Here is an 18,388-nt window from a genome sequence, read left to right on the forward strand (position 1 = left end):
CTTGTCCAGTTTCTTCTTGAACACTGTCAGGCTTGGGGCCGTGACACCTCCCTGGGGAGCCTGTTCCAGTGCTCCACCACCCTCTGGGTAAAGAACCTTTTCCTGATATCCAACCTAAACCTCCCCTGGCACATCTTCCTGACATTCCTTCAGGTTCTGTCATTAGTCGCCAAAGAGAAGAAATCAGCGCCTGCCCCTCCTCCTCCCCTTGTGAGGAAGCTGTAGCCACCATGAAGTCTCCCCTCAGTCTCCTCCAGGCTGAACAAACCCAGTGACTTTAGCTGCCCCTCATATGGCTTGCCCTTCAAACCCTTCACCAGCTTCATCTGGATAGAAGGCCTGGCCAGTGGTGTGTGGGCAGCCTGGCACTGGCTGGGTTAGAGGCTTTCCCTCTTTTGAGAGGTTGTTAAGTTGCCCTTCTTCCCCACTTCATGTATGGGTGTCTGTAAATTTTGGCCCAAATTTGGTTTGGGGGATCACAACTACACTACAACACGCAGGCATGTTACCTGACTGAAGCTAACTGATGACTGGTAAAATTCTTTAAAACATGGAAAAGTGCAATTCTGGTTTGGACGCAACACATTATTGAATCGAATGCTTCAACCCAAGTGCACTCGCAGACGTGACACACAGCTTACTCATTGGTCACAGGCCCATTGTAAACTGATCCAGGCTCCCCAGAGTATTCCAGATGGCTCTGCACTTAAAATCCCAGGGCGGTCAGCACGCTTCCTGCTTCCTTGCAATCCCATCAAACCCTAGCATCAGACCCATAATAAACAGAAGTAGAAAAAAGCCATACATGACAAAAAACGCATTTCTTCAGCGCATAGAACAACTGCATACAGGGGTATTGTTGTGATTCAGCATGTCTCACATCCATAATTTACAACGACAACAGGAGAACAATACTATGGGTTGTTACAAAGGGAAGATTAAAAAAAAAAAAACAAAGCAAAACAAAAAAACACCCCACAAGGCAGATTTGGCTTTACAATGAGGAACTGTTAAGAGATAAATGCGATTCCCTTAAGAATATCAACAGAGGGGACAAACCATACCTTCTCAACTCTTGACCTGCCAATGCATGGGGAAAAAATGTCACCAGGAGCAGTTTCCTGAAGCAGAGCTTCTGTCTTCCAGCCCAGCCGCCTCTCTCCCTTTGCTTGGACTGAAAAAGGGGTAGGTTAGAGACTCATTGTCCTCTTTCTCTCATCCCCCCCACACTGTCTTGGCTGTGCAACACCCCGCAATGATGTTCTAACAATTCCTTGTGATGGGAGCTAACACACTAAGAGCATGTGTTAATGATGAACAGGTTCAGGAACTAAATCTAAGGATGATGGTGCAGGTTCCGTAAGGTGGAAAAGTATAAAAAATCCTGTTAGAACAGGTCTGTTGGGAAGAAGGTGATAACTGAAGTATGTTTGATTAGTTTTAATAGCAAACATAATTGGAAAGTCAATGAATAATATATTTGTGAGGGATGATAACAAGCCATGAGATCATCAAACTAGATGGTTTCTGTAACTAGTATAAGCTGTTTCTTCAATCGGTGACAACACAGGGAAATAGAGATTATCTAACAGTATGAAGATCACCCTGCTAAGCATTTGAGCAGACACTTCGTTGGAAATTATGATATTCATGAGCCAGTATTTCAGAGATTAGTAAAATGATACGATTATGTTTCCTGCAAAGTTTGTTTGCTTGGGATGTTTGCAAAGCTAACACAAACTCTATTGTAAAATCTGCAGTTGCATGGCGTCTAAACAACATCTTATTTAAAATAAATTTTTAAATTAGCATTATTTGAATTTAAATGTAGAACCCTGCTCTCCTTCCTGTTAGTGATGGCATCATATTAGTTTTACTCAGGACAGGAGCAAAAAGCATTAGAGAAGGACAGAAATAACCATCCCAAGATAACCATTCATGCAGTGTGGGAAGACAAGAGAGTGAAGGAAAAGCCTTTCAAGTGTAACAGCATTACGCATACATAATGTGAAAGCAATTAATGAAAGATGCTGCACCCCATTATGCCGCACCCTGGGTGCACTGCTTTTGGAACACAATCAACACGGACCCCAGGCAGAGGTGGCACGGGGCTGCGTGTAACAAGTCATGTAGAGAAACCCACCATGGGGCAATAAGAGCTGTGCTGTCTTCAGTCCAAACGCAGCTGCTGGTTTTGTCTAGTTCTGTGAAAGCAGGTGATGACTTGTTGAGTTCTCCAGTGTTTCATTGGGATGAGACAAAGCAATGGAGGAAAAATGCAGCTGGTGACAAGCTGATAGAGTCAGCAAAGAACACATGTCAATTGTGTTGACTAGCTGCAGGAAACAACCAGAAGCGGAGATTACTTCACCTCTCCTTCCCTTTTCCATGCTTACAGAAGGGCTTATAAGCTCACTGTGCTACTTATGCTCACAAGATGTGAGTTTTACTAAATCCTCTGCTTCTTCTGGACATCCCGATCAAAGCAAATTCCAGAAGTAGTTGTATTCCTCCAGCTTTTTGCCTTCTGTTTAGTTGTTCACTTTGTGACCACAGTCTAGACCTTTACCATTCGTAATCTAGATTTCTGGAACATAGTCCACAAAAGGTTACTGCTCAGAAATTTCAGCTGCAGAAGGAAATGGCTGCCAACTACCTAGTAGAACTTCTCAATGGAGGACTCATAATTAGGAGCTACTCACATTCAAAATTTACTTGTTGGCTCAGATTTCTTCCTTTTGTCTATGGTTCAGTTTGTCTCCTCCCTGTATTTCTAGATTTTCTAGTAGTCAGTCGCTCAGCCTTACAAAACACAACCCTTCCCGAATTACCCCTAAACACTGGAATGTACATTTCCTCCTCCTAAAACAGCCATGTGACACTCAACAGTCTCTTCCGAAGTTGTGTTTTTGTTTTGTTTCGTTTTGTTGGGTTTTTTTTTTTTTTTTTTTAATAGGCCAAAATGAAGCCATGGGGTTGCAGTGTGAGCCAGACAGCTCAGTTTTATCCTTTATGTGGCAACAATGAAGGAAGTGGCAGAGGACAGTCAGCACTCCATCTGTATCATTAAAAAATGCTTTTGCCACAGTGATCATCCAAGAGGTAGACATAGCAGCTTTTTGGCCAGACTCCACTAGCAGCACCATGAAGCAGTCACTGGGAGGGTCTGCCCCAGAATATACAGCATTTTCTAGTCTGGCTTCTTTTGAGGAATGGATGTCTTAATATGTGGCTGGTTTTGCTGTTGAGTGAAATCCATAAAAGATAAAAGATTTTCACTGGGGGCAAGATGAGTGCATTAGAAATTTACAGTTGGGAAGATGTGATACATTAACCTTTCCAGCAACACTGAAGAAGGAGAACTTTACATACCAAAACAGCTGGAATAAGCAGTGAATGAAAACAGTGCCTCCCTATCTATGATGGCTGAATTAGGAATTAATCCAGAGTATGGTTTAGGCTTGTAGGCTGCCTTTTTGAACTCCACAGTAAAGAACCCACAAAGCTATGGTAAGCTATCTACTTGTCCTCTCAGCCAGGGGAGAGTGAAAGAAGCCTGGTTCAGGTAATTTTCTTAGGGTTTTCAACTTTCTGGTTTCTATACTTCAGTCACCCAACATGGACACACACACACAAAAAATCTTTTCTTCCAAACTGAGGGATGGTTTCTTAGAAACCTCCTTTGTGTCCTATTATATATGATGTTTATCCAAGTCAAGTATTTCTTCAGCATGTGGCTTATAACCACTGGCACTCTTCTTGCATAATCAAGGAGAGATCCACTTGCCCAGCTTCATCTCAGCTGGAAGCTCACCACAGATAAGGCTGGGTCCAACACCCAGGAGTGGGCCAGCCACCCTGTGATGTTTCCAGTGCTCCACCCAATGTGCCTCCATTGTGAACTATGGAATAACACCACCAATGCAGAGTTTCCCATTAGTTTCATGTTCAGAGAAGTCACTGTGCTTTTATAAGTTAACCCCGGCGTCATCCTGTGAAGTCCCCTTTCATGGAAGAGGGGCTTGCCTAAGGAGAGAGGCAACATGCTGATTCTGAATGTCCAGTATTAGATTAAAACTGCTGAAAATGGCAGTGGTATTCACAAGCCCTTTTTCTTCAAAAATGTGTTTTTTAGGGTTAACCTTCACTTCCACAGGAAATTCCATGAACACATGCAATTAGCAAGGCTAAACATGAACACATCCCAGATAACACCCCCTAATAATGCTCTGTCCACTTTTTTTTTTCAAGCAGTTAAAGGTCCCGTCTCTAATCCCCAGTGGACCTTCAGAGACTACATCTCTCCTAGGGATGAGCAGGATGGTAGGACTGCCCATGCAGAGATGCTGTGGTCCAAAACTGGTTCTCTTCCCCCTTCCAAGTGCCCGTGCTCTCTGGCTGTGCAGTCTCAATGGACGTGGGGCATCCCAGAGTTGCAAGTACAGAAGGGCCCAGAGATAATTTGAGTGCCGTTGCAAGCCAATCCCTGATGAGTTAGACTCAGACATTCACCCAGATAATCAGGCCAACAGACCATATTCCTAAATTATCACAGGGCAGCTCCAGATCCGTCACATCCAGTTTCTCTTCTGACATGTAAAAGGCCAGAAATAGCTTTCTGCAGCAGCACAAGTAACTCTGTTGGGTATTAGACTCATTTCAAGGAAATCGGGAATTATCCAGTGGGGGCCACAGCTTCTGTTGATAAATCTCAGTAATCTCAGGAATTATAAGGTAGGGGTTATAGCTGTAGCGCCTGTGGATTCGAAATTCAGTAATAATTGAGTGCTTAGCTCCCTACCTGCCTAAGCACTTCCCTTGCCCTTATCTCTTTATCTGATGAGGGTTTCCTGCTTGTGCTCTTATTAGCGTTAGCGCTGCTGTTAGAAAAAATGAAGCATTGCAAACTCCTGTTAATGTGTGTTTCTGGGAAGGTCCAAAGAGAATTTGAACCTACAGAACAGTGTTTCTCAAGTCACCTGGTTCCATTGGAAGACTGTAACCCACCAGGATAAGATTCATGTAAAGGGACTAAGCTTCTTTTTCATTTTTAAGGAGGATGAGAGAAGAAAAGAATGTTGCTTTAGAAGTCACCTTCAGTATCAGTAGTGATGGCAGTATGTGCATGCACGTGGAAAGGAAGCCCATATAACATCTTTTTTCACTTCCCTTGTGTGAGTCTTTAGCTGTAAGGAGAATCAAAATTTCATTTAACAAAAGATTATGAGGTTTCAGAATGTGCTTCCAATCAGATTAGGAAAAAGTTTTCCCTATCTTAAAATAATAAAGAAAAGCTTTTGAGTCATAGTCTGGATTTGATTAAAAACTATGTTTTCAATAAAAATGTTTTGTTTGGATTTTGGTCTTTCCTTTATTACTATGTTAAATAAATGTTACACTACAACATAAAGTATTTGGAATCTTTTTTTTTCCTCAAAAACATCTAAAAGACATTTGCCAAATTACCATGACTTTTACTACAACTTCACAATTTTCCAAAGCATTTTTATTAAGAAAACAAAAAAAATCAATAATAATTTTTACAAATCTCCAAACCTCTGGAAAGGAAAATGGTCATTATCTCATTACTGGCATTCCTACTGTCACCTGACTTGATGACCCCACCTGGTTTTCAGTAATGGCTTCACAGGCTGTACGATTTTCTGCTCATAGATCTTTGGCTGAATACCCACAGTAAGGTACATTTTGTTCTCTTCTTATTCTTATTGAGTGTCAGAGGTTGTTTTTCCTCTTGTTGACAACAGATCACATTAAATTACTAAGAACAGCCCAGGACAAAAATACATTCATTTTCACTTCTGTTCTGAAAAGTAACTGTAAAATGGAGTTATGCAATCACATATTTATTTTCTTGCTGATTTTAAGGTCTAATATGCTCAGTTGAAACGTAAAGGGTGTTTTTTAAAGTATTAATCTGTAAAGCTGCTGCAACTTGGAATCTAAAGGTCATGATATTGCTTCACAATCAATGGCACTCATAATGAACCCCTATTTTTGACCAGAAAGTCAGTTTCTTTTAGCTTAATCTTTCGGAGGCATCTATATGAATCACATTAAGGAATCAGCTGGTAAGACCAGAATCTCTCTCTTTCCCTTTATTCTAAATATTGTGTATATTCAGAAATGCCCTACTTTGCACACAGGCATTACGTCTGTATGAGGGATTTACATCAGTGTGACTAAATTGATTTTGCTGCATCATTGCACATTTGCTTAATGTAAACAAGGCCTTTACTGTTGGCTATGCTGAACTAACACAAAAAAAATAATAACAAAAAAACTTTCTCTAAGGTTGTTTGGAGATAGGATTCTAAACACACACACAGGGAAAATAAGAAGGGTTGGTTTGCTCTTACATGTTGCTACTTTCACATAGTTGGTTTTCAATGAAGCAAAGCTCATTAGGAATTTCAGAATCCATCAATTTAAGACAAATGAACATGCTACAATTTTCCTAACGGAAAGATATAACTAATCTTAACTTGCTTACTGCAAGTTTATTTGCAGTAGCAATTACCCAGTAAATAAAACATTAATCTCTTTAAAAGCCTCTGAGCTATTATATTTAGAGTTTCTCTCTCGTTGTGTCCCAAGTCCCATCAACACAACTAAACGAAAGCCACGGTGGACAACAGCCACCAGGACCAGCTGGGGCCAAACCAGTTCGTCTGTTTTATGATGCAGCTTCTCTGAACAGCCCTGAATAGAGCATGGGACAATGAAATAGAGGATAAACAAGTCACAATCCTGGCTGAAAGCCATGGTGGATAGACACAGGATTGTGTTACCTGGCATAACACCTTTGAGCCCTCCAGCCATCCATGTCTGGACATCAAGACTATTGCACACAAATTTCAAGGCCATCACGGGGCCTGATGGCTCTGAAAGCCTTCTTTGTGATGGGAGACACGTCACTCTGATACTCCAAACCTCTCTCCGATTCTTAAATTCTGTTGTCACTATTTGTGGTAGTAATTCTTACAGGATTATATGATAATGAAATTAAAGGGAATCTATTATATATGTATATATAAGAACTTTAGACAGACAATATCTAAACCCCACACTTTTTACCTTCAGTTAGGACAAGGCATTTATGGATCCGGGCAAATACTGAAGAGCATTTCCTTTGAAAGTCTTTGTATTTGGTTAGCATCTGGCAGAGAAGAGTTTGAGACAGGCAACATTCATTTTGCCTTTTCTTCTCCACATGCTCTTTTCAGCTGTGGAGAAATTCCTTCCTGGCATTATGATTTGACATACAACCCTTTTGGCAGCAGTGGCAGTGATGAAGTGGTGCCACCTTAGCTGCTTAAATGTTCATTCATGACCTAGAAGAACATAGTACTGCTAAATGGCAAATAAGAAATTATTGTATTCCAGTTTTCTGATGAGGCACGGGATTATCATCCTTTTGTTCACTGCTGGAAAGAAAATCTTTAAAAGTCAATGACAGTGCCACTGGCAACTCTACTATCCCATCACAACAAAGTTATAGGATGTTGATGATATCCTGATGCCTGTGTTGCAGCTTCCCAGGTGTACTCTCCTCTTTAACATAAAGGGGTGATTCTTAATTACATCTATGATGAGAAACAGTATTTTACAAACTAAAAAAGAATACATGAAGTGACAGAAATATTCCTCTGTTTATTGCAAACTGAGATGCACACTCGTGATTGTTGGTTCCACCCAATTTTTCTCTCATTAAATGCCCCAACAGGGTGACAATTGCTGGAGGGACCCTGCAGAATCCCAGACAGCTCCTTCAGTACCAAGACACTAAAGAAGGATTAGGCTTAAGATCAGAGTCCTGTGGATCGCATGGATCAGTGGACTGACTATTAAGTTAGGGTGTTATGTGACTTCGGGGCAGGCCATCCTCTATGCCCCTCTAGCGGATTTGAGAGCAAAGTTTGCATACTACAATTCTTTCTTTCTGCTCCTTTACACTGTTGTAGTGAACAGCAGGACTTGAGGTTTGCATAACCCAAAATACTGTATGCTGACATACAGGCAAAATTGAAGAGGTTAAGACTGATACCAACTTTTGTATCCGTTGACTTGTTTTATTTAAAATTTGTACTACTAATGAAGGAGGCAACATCAGGCTTCAACTGCATTGGTATGAATCTTCAGAGGTACTGGTAAGGAGAGAAAAACACGTATCAGTGTTCAGTTATATTTCCTATGAAACCATGCACATGCCGTTACACCTCTTAGAAGTGTTCCTACCAAACGCTGTCATGTTCTGCCCCTCTTAGATTAGTACCCTAGTACATATTTTTGTTTATTTTTGGAGCAGTGTCAGCACTGTGCAGCCATATAATACTGGGACAAAACCTGCTCCTTCACTCGTGTATTTCCATCCTATATCAAACATGAATAAAGTAAGCAGAATTTGACTACAAATTAGAGAACTTTGAAAGCAGAAGCTATGTGTTACAGAAATTTGACCTCCAGATCTGTGGAGCTGCATATTTATGATTTTTCAATGCTTGAATAAATTTTAAAATAAACCAGTCTGTAAATACAAGGAAAAATCTTAACTGTGTAGTGTTATGAAGCTGTGCAATGCAGCACTCCAGATTTGTTTTCTTCACAACTCTGTAGAACTGTGGGCAATACGTAGCTAACTAAATGCCTAATTTATTCCTTTTACTTCTTTTCAAACAAGCCATACCGCAAAGGAACATCTTGGTAATCTACAGTATTGTGAATTTTAATGTATTTTTTGAAGGGATCAAGGGTGATGGTTCATCCATTAGAGACATACTCCGGGATTAAAGGCAGTTGGTTGATTTTTTTATATATAAATCACATACTTTCCCTGGACAGATTAGTGAGTCTATAGTTCTGTTTGCATTTGCACAAAACCAGCATTTTCCTGTCCTACGGGTGTGTTCTGAGGAGCCTCAAAGACTGAGATATCTAATATATTGTTGTAATTGGAAGTCATAAAATGTTCAGCAGGCAGATATCCTAAATAGTACAATGAAGTTGGAACTCAGAAGTAATTTCTAGTTTGTCATTACTGTCATCTAGTAAAAGATTAAAATGAGAAGAATCTTCCATATTTTTTCTTGGTCTCAAGAAATAACTGAGTGCATTTTCGTCTTGGGAGAGAACTCACAGCTAATGACATCATTTTCATTTCTGATATCAACCAAAACTAATTTAAGTTATTATTCTTACCAAGGTTATACTGTATTAAAAATAACATAACAGGTATGCCCAAAATTCAAGTTGTCAGTAAATACAGTTCAGCATAGCTCCACTGAAGCAGCTAGAACCAGACCAAGTTGGACTTTCTGACAGCCTGTCCTAGTGTCCCTAATCACAGGTTCACAGTGACTGAAATCTTAGCTCACCTTTACAAAATACACAATTTTATTTCTCAGCTTCTGCTTGATTAATCACAGGTGAGTAACAAACTGAGAAAGATTAATGTAAAAATGGACCTGTATAGTATCAGCATCAAGTGATGAACATTACAACTGTTTTTCCCTTGAGAAAACTAAACAACCAAAATGGAAGTGGTTAAAAAAAAAAGTGTATTAACCAAAAAAAAATCAACATATTTTTGCTAAAAGGAGACAGCTATGATAAAACTACATAAAATCGTATTCGATTGTCCGCTGAATTGTAGAAGACAAGATAAAAGTTGCTTTAAATCATTTATGGTTATCCAATAGTCCACTGCAGAATTTTTCTGTTCCATAATTTTCTACAGATTTGGCCACATACAAATGCTACATAGCCCAAGGTAACAATTCCCATTCTTGCCAGTGGAATGTGATGCCACAGTCCAACATCTTTCAAGGTTTTGGAGGCATTTGTTCATGTTTTTCTTTCATTTTCCTACCTTGTTTTCCCTAGACACTTTCTTTTCTATCAAAAACAAACAAACACAAACAAAAAAAGTCTTTCTCTTCTCATTGTCAGTATCTGCCTTTTCAGTATCTGCAAACAGTAGCAGTCTTCACCCTTTAATATTTTTCCCTGAATGTATTTACTGTTATTATAATATTCCCTTCCATTTCAGCCTTTCCATTCCTTTGCTCACGTTTTGCCACACTTGACTGCCTCCTTGCCAGTTTTGCCGCATTTCTGTTGCAGCCTTTCTCCTTTCCCGGCAGCGCTGTGCCAACTCCGTGCTGACCGCAATATAGCAATCATGCCCCAGCAGCGTTACCACGAGATCCTGTCACGTCAGAGTCATGCAGTAGTCATACCAAATATATCACATTCTTCTTATACGATTACCTGTGATGCGCTGTAGGCAAGACACAGGGTTATATTAAGACAAAAAAAAAAAAGCCTAAAGACTTCCAGAGTTAATATAAGGAGCTGAAGAAAACCAGTGTTTCAAATAGAAGGGAAGGGCCCCTTCCACTTCAGCAAGGTAGAGGAAAAAAGAAGCTCTATTAGTGATTTTGCAAGGCACTAAAAACTGAGTGATCCAGACTTACAAGAAACTAACAGTTACTTCTTGTGCGTTGCTCTTGATGAAAGCAGTGTGTCACAGAATGGCAGAATCATAGAATAGTTTGGGTTGGAAGGGACCTTCAAGGCTCATCTAGTCCAACTCCCTGCCATGAGCAGGGACATCTTCAACTAGATCAGGTTGCTCAGAGCCCCGTCCAGCCCGGCCTTGAATGTCTCCAGGAATGGGGCATCTACCACCTCTCTGGGAAACCTGGGTCAGGATTTCACCATCCTCACTGTAAAGCATTTCTTCCTCATGTCTAGCCTGAATCTCCCCTCCTTTAGTTTAAAACCATTACCCCTTCTCCTATTGTAATAGGCCCTGCTAAAATGTCTGTCCCTTCTAAGGTTTCAGTCCTTCTCTCCTTGGTCTGCAGTCCTGTGGCCATCAGCAGCCTGGCAGAGCCTGGAAATGCTGTGATCAAGAAATGCGAGGGAAATGTGCACCTATGCTTTGAGTATCCTAAGTGGTTTGTTGGAACCAAAGAGTACTGAGAGCTTTGGGGCTCTCTCTGTCATCTGCTCAGCCAAGGACGTTGTTGTGTGTCAGGGTGCAAGTCCTTCCTCTCGAGATGCATGGGGAGCTTGGTTTAGCTCAATGGAAAGAAGAGGAAAAGAAAATGCTAGCCCAGGTAGAAACACCCCAGTCTGTTTGACCAGATGAGGAGCCTGGAGATCTAAAAGGCTGGACACATTTCAAGCAGATTTCCCTGAAACAGGGAAAGAACTGTTTTGTGGCTTAAGGTAATGGCCCATTTTGCCCAGATTCTAATGTTTAACATAAAATAGGGGAGAAGGAAAACAAAACAAAAAAAAAAAGAGACCAGAAAATCAAAGCCTTATTTGACCAACCCTAAATTCTTTTCCAATGAACTTGTACTGTTTAGGTGAAAAGAGATATCCCCCAACTAGCCTTCCATAGCCTGAACATGGAAATAAATATAATTTTCCTACAGGGGCTCACTCCAGCACATCCTTAAACAGCTGAGTTCTCTCTTTTGCTTTTTAACAAATATACATAAATATAAAGAATAAAACAAAGACTCACCAAAATCTGCACACAAGGCTATACATGAATAGAGAAAAGTGTACCATCTTGATTCAAGAATCTGGAGAAATTGGAGCATAAGATGTTTCTTGTTTGCAATCATACAGAGAAACCTTTCAAACACAGGAAATACTCTGTCTTTTAGATTTTGTTCCAGAGCTTGTCATTACAGAACAGTTTCTCAAATATCAAGTAAAAACAAGCAGAAAGAGAGGGTTACTTCGTGGTATCCTTTCAAGAATTTTGCCTAATGCGATGACAGTATGCCACCATCCCCTCACAAAAAAACATTACCTAAGCCAGGGAAAAAGAGTGTGGTAGACATAGTAGCTGATACACCATCTATTGTTCTGATACTCACCAAACATCCCATAGAAATTAAGTGCATTTCTATAAGGCCGCGACAATTTCTTTTCCACTCAGCCACACTAGTGCTAACTGGCATGTTAGAGCAGGAGTTGATTATGAAGCTTAGGAGGTGAATTGGTTTGTATTCAGACATAAAATGAGTTGTCTTGCAAAATGATATAAGGGGATTTAACTTTGCTGAGTCAAATTTCAGCAAAATAGATAGACCCAGAGGGTCAAATATATTAAAGCAACTGTATCACAGTAACAAAACTATACTGCTAAACATGTTTTGGAGTTTGAGGTTTTAAACGCGTAAATCTTAGATTGCTTATTCTGGTGGCAGCATGAACCACACCAAATCTTTTAACCCCTTATTAAAGACAGAAAAAAAGAAGGAACAAAAATAATAACCATATTTGGAATGCAGAAAAATAAGGCTTTAATTTAAAAAAATGTCAATATCCAGTAGCAGTGAAGAATCTATATGAGGAAAACGCTGTTGTTTAACAGGCTTAAAGAGATAGTGAGAAAGACAATTTACTGTTGTTTTCATTTCAGAAAAGAGTGTTATTCAGTTCACTGAGATGGGCTGGAACTGCTAGAGGACTTATTGTCAGAGCCCAGTCCTTCCCTGGAGAGGCAAGTACATGACCAAGGGACAAAGACGCCACAAGAGCTGCAGGGGAAGGGAACTCAGCCTCTCGCTCTGGTGTTGGCTCAGAACAGCAGGTTCATTGCTAGAAAAACTCCAGCACAGTATATTGTCTGTTAGTCACATGGAAACATGGAAATCGCAGCAGTGAGCTGCTGTCTCTAGCACAGTTTTTTGGAAGCTGTCTGCTAACAGCGTCGGGGCAACTCTCCAAAGGACATAGCTTTAGCATCTCAAGCAGACTCTTCTTAAGCAGAAAACAAAGGGAAACACACATGAAAAATGAAAGAACGAGGGAGGGAAGGAAAAGAACAAACAAGAGGGCTGTGATGGTCTCATTCCAGGGGGTTTTCAGCATTTAGCCAAGGCAAGTGGAGGTGTGAGGCCACCTGGATTCCTCCTTCTGCCCCAGTCCTGTCTGTACATCTTACATGTTGATAATAAATGGTGGACTGGCTGCAATGGATGGGGCAAATGATGGCAATGATGCTGGGCTGTGCTCCTGCCTTTTACCTATCTTCCTGCAGTCTGGGTCAAATTTTGCTTCATTGCAGTTGACCCATCAGGTTAGGGGCACCAGAGTGGTGGAATAGCCCATCCTCTCCTGATTTTGCTGATCAGTAAGTCTTACTTTCTAGTATATAATTTTTTTTCCTGCTAATTCTAGTCTCACGCTTTTCTTCTATACTGGACATGATTTCAGCATTGTCCTTGGGGCTTATCACCAGGTCTTTTTTGCTTGAAAAAGACATGATTTTGTCTTTAATTTTTACTGACCTTTGCAAGTTATTTTATGTAACAGGCTGAGCTGTACACTGGTCACCTTGAACTATTTAGAGCATAGGCCTTGGCACAGCAGGATCTAATTTTTCTTGTTTGCAAGGACATTTCTTATCTTCTGTAAGGAATGGAAGTCTGTATAGTCACTAAAGATATTAGAATGTTTTTTATGAGATTAAATGTATCAGCCACACTGTCCTATCTAAACAGTATGAAATCATATAATTCAGGACTTTTTACTTGACACACATTCTCAAGGGGAACTAGTGTAAAACAATTCAGACATGACTGACGTGTCTGACAGGCTGTAGGGGAAAATGTGCTGTACTTAAAAATTCTGGTGTCTTCTGTGACAAAGCCTAGATGTCTCAAGTTTGGTGCAAGGACTTAAAAATGTGACAGAAGACAGCATTTGTGTCAGGGACTTGTTGTTCTTATCCTCATGAAATAAGTATATGAAAAGTCATGGTGCATGTTTAATGAAGATGACTTTGATGTTAACAGAAAACTTTCCTAAAAGTCCCATTTGCTATGAACATGGATCTGCTACTGTGAGCCATAAGAGGCCTAGGCACCCAAATGGAAAGCAGGAGGTTTGCCTTCCTCTGGTCCCAGCAGCCCCTTTGTTTGAATCAAGAATAGAGAGACCAGAGTTGTTCAAATGCACCACTGAGAAAATCCCAGACAGATATACTAGATCCCAGAGCTATGCCAGATGAGGAACGGGGTCAGGAGGAGGGATTGGGGAGTTTGGGTGGTCCAACCAAGTAGAGTAGGAGCAAAGAATGTCATACTGGGAGTGAGCAAAGAGCTAATCAGACTGGCAGATCCGAAGGTGGGATCCACTGTGACTTGCTGTAGGAGGAGACCGAGTCTGGGATGAAGTGGGGAAGATAAAAGGACAAGGATGAGGAGAGGCTGGAGGAGATGCTGCAGGTTAGCTTGCTTTTGCAGTATACATCTGCCCAATTACTTGTCAGCCCAGCTGAGAAGCAAATCCTCAGTTTACATTTCTCACCAGTGCCCATCAGCAATCCTCTTGTGGGAGTGCTTTACTCAGAGGGTGACAACCCGTGACTGGTAGTGGCGCTCCATCAGCTCGAGTAGCAGAAATCTGTGCTAATTCTGCACTTCTCATTCTGCTGAGGAAAATGAGGTATCGTGATGAAATTCATCTCTTTCCAGCTTGTTTTCTTCTTCTCCCTTATTTTCTGCTCAAGAAAATAAAGAAAGAACTTGTTAAAGAACATTACTGAGATTGCTAAGTCAAGGAACTGAAATAGGAAATAGCAGAATTAAAGAAATTATGTTTATCCTGTTTAATTAATTTTTCCTAATATCATATTAGGAGGTTATCTCCCTCTCTTATCCCTGTGTGCCCTGATAAGTAATTAGCCCAAACTCATTTACAGCAGAGAATATACAAGTACAATGTAAGTATTTCTTCCAGTATGTCTTTCTTCATATGTCTTTGTTATACAGGCTTATTTTGTGCTCTCTGTGAGTCAGTGCAGTGGAAAAAACAAGAATGCAACTATGCAGTCATCCTGATTTATCTGTTTTGTACATTGTGCCTGCTGCCCTTGCATTTAATCTTGGCTGTTTCTAGTCTGTGTGCTTCAGTCACAGACTGTCTTTCCATCTCTGGGTGGTATCTAGAACATTTTGGAAGTGACTCATGGAACAATAATGCCAAGGTAATTTCTACAAAATATCTACAAAATATAGAGGACCTTTGCTCACTCAAGGGAGTAGCCTAATGCTGCCTAAGAGGAAAATGAAAAGCTAATCATATTTTTCAAAGGAAAATAGGGGCCCGTGTTTGTGTCTTAGCTGCCATTCCCTCTCTGTTCGAAACAAGGCTTAATGTTCCAGCCTATGTGAGCTATGGTTGAACCTGCCAGATTAGCCTAGAGAGACAAGGTCTTGTATCAAAAGTCATTGTTTTCATAGAGATGAGGTTAATACCCAATATTAATCCAAGAAAATGACTGAAGTTGTTGAAGAATCTTAGCTGTTCCTGAGGCTTGCGGCTGCTCCACCCAAGCAATAGCCTGCACAAGAGCAGAGCTGCAGCAGGAATCCTAAGGAGAAATTATTTATTATCAGACAATAACAAAAAGCAGAGGTCCACCCATCATTGTCTGCCATGAGGACTCCTTGGTGCAGAGCCGATTGTCACGACCACAGGGCCAGGGTGCAGGAGCTGGCAGGGCAGGCAAGCACCTGCTTGTTTAAATTTGTCCCCAGTCACTGCTCGGGGCTTATCTCCACCTCTTATCTCTGCCTGTTAGGGAATTAACCCAACCTCTTTTACAGCAGAGCAGATTCTAATACGGTGTAAGGATGTCTTCCCATCTCTAATTGAGTACTCTAATTATATAAAAAAATTGAATATCGTAACGCAGATAGTGCTTCGTCACGGCTGTGTTCTGGGACCCGTGGCTTTCATCTTGATGCTTCCACTGCATAAAGGCAGGATACTTTACAGCATGATCTCACCCAGTTGAATGATTATGAATAATGTGTACAATGTGCACTTATATTACTGGTGAGGCAAGTATGAGCTATGGTTCATATCCCCTTGCTGCTGTCAGCCTTGCAAGAAGCAAATTATCCAGCCAGTGACATTTTAGTCAAGGTTTTGATTTCAGAAAACAAGCCTGATCTTCAGTCCACCCCCATTCAAAAAGGTGTGTAAAGACTCACAAAACTAAACTTCAGTAGGTGCTTAAAAAGAAGCATAAATGTAAGAGCCTCCCTGAATAAGGCTCTTTACTGCAGCTGCTACATACATATAAATACATATGGGCTTGGGTGGGCAGACTCCCAGATTAAATATATATGTTTAGTTGTTTAACTTGGAGAACAAGAACAATCTCATTTTGGAAATAAGGTTAAACCTCTGTGAAAATAGTGAATAAATTCTCGGTATGAATAAATGTGAGAAACACTGATGCTCCTTTATGGAGGCAGATATCTAAAATACCATCAGTCTGTACCCAAAACTCAGACAGATGCTGCTGCTCAGGACATAGAAATATATATAGCACAAGAAGCTGGAAAAATTTCACCAGATACCATTGATGAATCTGGGCTATGAGTGGGTCTGATTTTATGAAAAATGTAGGAGAAAGCTAAGAAGAGACTGCAGAGTTTTACCTTAAAAAAAGAATCATAGAAATGGTGGCTTTGTGTTAAAACTTGGCTAAGAAAATGGCTGGCAATTGTAGCAGAGGTGACATATCCTGAATGTATTAAATGTAACAGGAGTCTCTGTGCACTGTTACATCAACAGCATCACCTCAAAAAAGCACGCTCAGATCTAAGCTTAACAAGCTGAAGCTGAAACAACTTGGTAGGTCACTCAAATAAAAACAAACTACTTATTTTATAGATATTAGCAACCTTGCAGATCAACGCCAGATTGCACACCCAAATATTTATGGTTAACTAGCAGAACTGTATCTAATCCAACACAGTTTGATTAAAGATCTCTGATTCAGCCTAGGTAATGAAAAATAAACTGTCATTGCTTCTGATGCTAGTAGGCTCCAGATACCTTTGAAGATACATACATGAAAGGCAAAACTCCCTTAATCAGGGATCATGTAATTTCTACTGCGGCATGACTACCTGAGCCACACACCTGCCAGCTCCTCTTGGCGTGGACTTTCTCCTCAGCCTGTCATGACTGCAGCACTCACACGGCAGTGCCTTGGCAACAGGCCCCCAGCTCCTTGAAGCATTTGGCTGAGTGCTTTAGCCTGGACATAGGCTGTTCTCTGCATCTCTGGAGCAAGAGCTTTATTTTCCTCCCCTTCAGTAAGGTTCATAACTATTACCGCCACTGACAGCTAATAAAACAGGCTAACTTATGCAAGTTTTGCTTCACAGAGGGGAAAAAAAAAAGCAATTATGGGGAACAGATTTGATTCTCTGGTAGCCCTTATGTTATTCTTACTGTCTTCTTCCCATAGCAAGGCTGGGCCACACAGTGGCAGCTAGCACCTTCCATTCCTCTTTGTCATTCATTGGTGTTTCTAGTGGACATTGCCGAGATTGATCACTGTCATTCCTATGAGGTGGGTCTTCTTAAGAACTCTTGTCCTCTTGTTCACACACACATGGGTCTCCACTGGATCATTTGGAGGGGGGGATTCTCAGGAGATGCTGTGCAGAGAATGCACACCGAATACCTCCTGTTCGCCCTGCTGGCACTGGTGAATGATGAGCTGGTGCGTTGTTCAACCCCCTAATGTTCAGGCTTTTTTTCATAGGCACTTTTTCTTTCAAGGCATCTAGTTTTCTAGCACCTTTGGTATCTCTACTTTCCAGGATCTATTTTAGCATTGTAATTACATACAAATAATAATTTTAAAAGGTGTTGTGTTTGTTTTTTTTTTTTCCATTCTGGGACTGAATATCTTGGATTTCCATGTGCTGAAATGAATATGAATGGTAGAAGGCTCTCCTTGCTGTCAGTTCCTTCCTAGTTACTCAGAAGTGGGAATATGGACAGGACAAGCAAGCTGTTCTACTTTCCCAGAATTTGTGTTTTCTAACATGACTTTGATGCTTGGTACTAAGCTTTTGGGGATGTTTGCTTTGATAGCTGATTTTGAATTTAGTTTAGCTTTTTTCTTTTTTTTCTAGGCTGTGTATCTTCACAGCTTTTTTCAGGTCTGAGGCTCAGTAACACAATGCTACTAGCACAGTTTACACTTCCAAGGTATGTGTAATCCACTCTATGGTATGCTGCTACTTGGGCTGCCTACACAGTAGTTATTTACGATAATGCAAAAGAGCAACAGAAAGCGAACATACCTTCATTTTACACCAGTGTTCCAGGGGAACCAGCCTATTACTTAGATACATTCCCAGATGCAGCCATCCATCCCTCTACAAGACCATGATGATGGAGGACAAGCTGAGTGCTATAGTTCTACAAGGCGTTCCTGAGGCTGCTCTCAAGTAATCTTAAGAACAAAATCAATGAAACTGGTGATAAGCAAAGCCCGTCATTGTGTATGTTCTTTCAGGATGCT

Source organism: Patagioenas fasciata, chromosome 1 (genome assembly GCF_037038585.1).
Source record: "Patagioenas fasciata isolate bPatFas1 chromosome 1, bPatFas1.hap1, whole genome shotgun sequence".
In the NCBI taxonomy this organism is placed as follows: Eukaryota; Metazoa; Chordata; class Aves; order Columbiformes; family Columbidae; genus Patagioenas; species Patagioenas fasciata.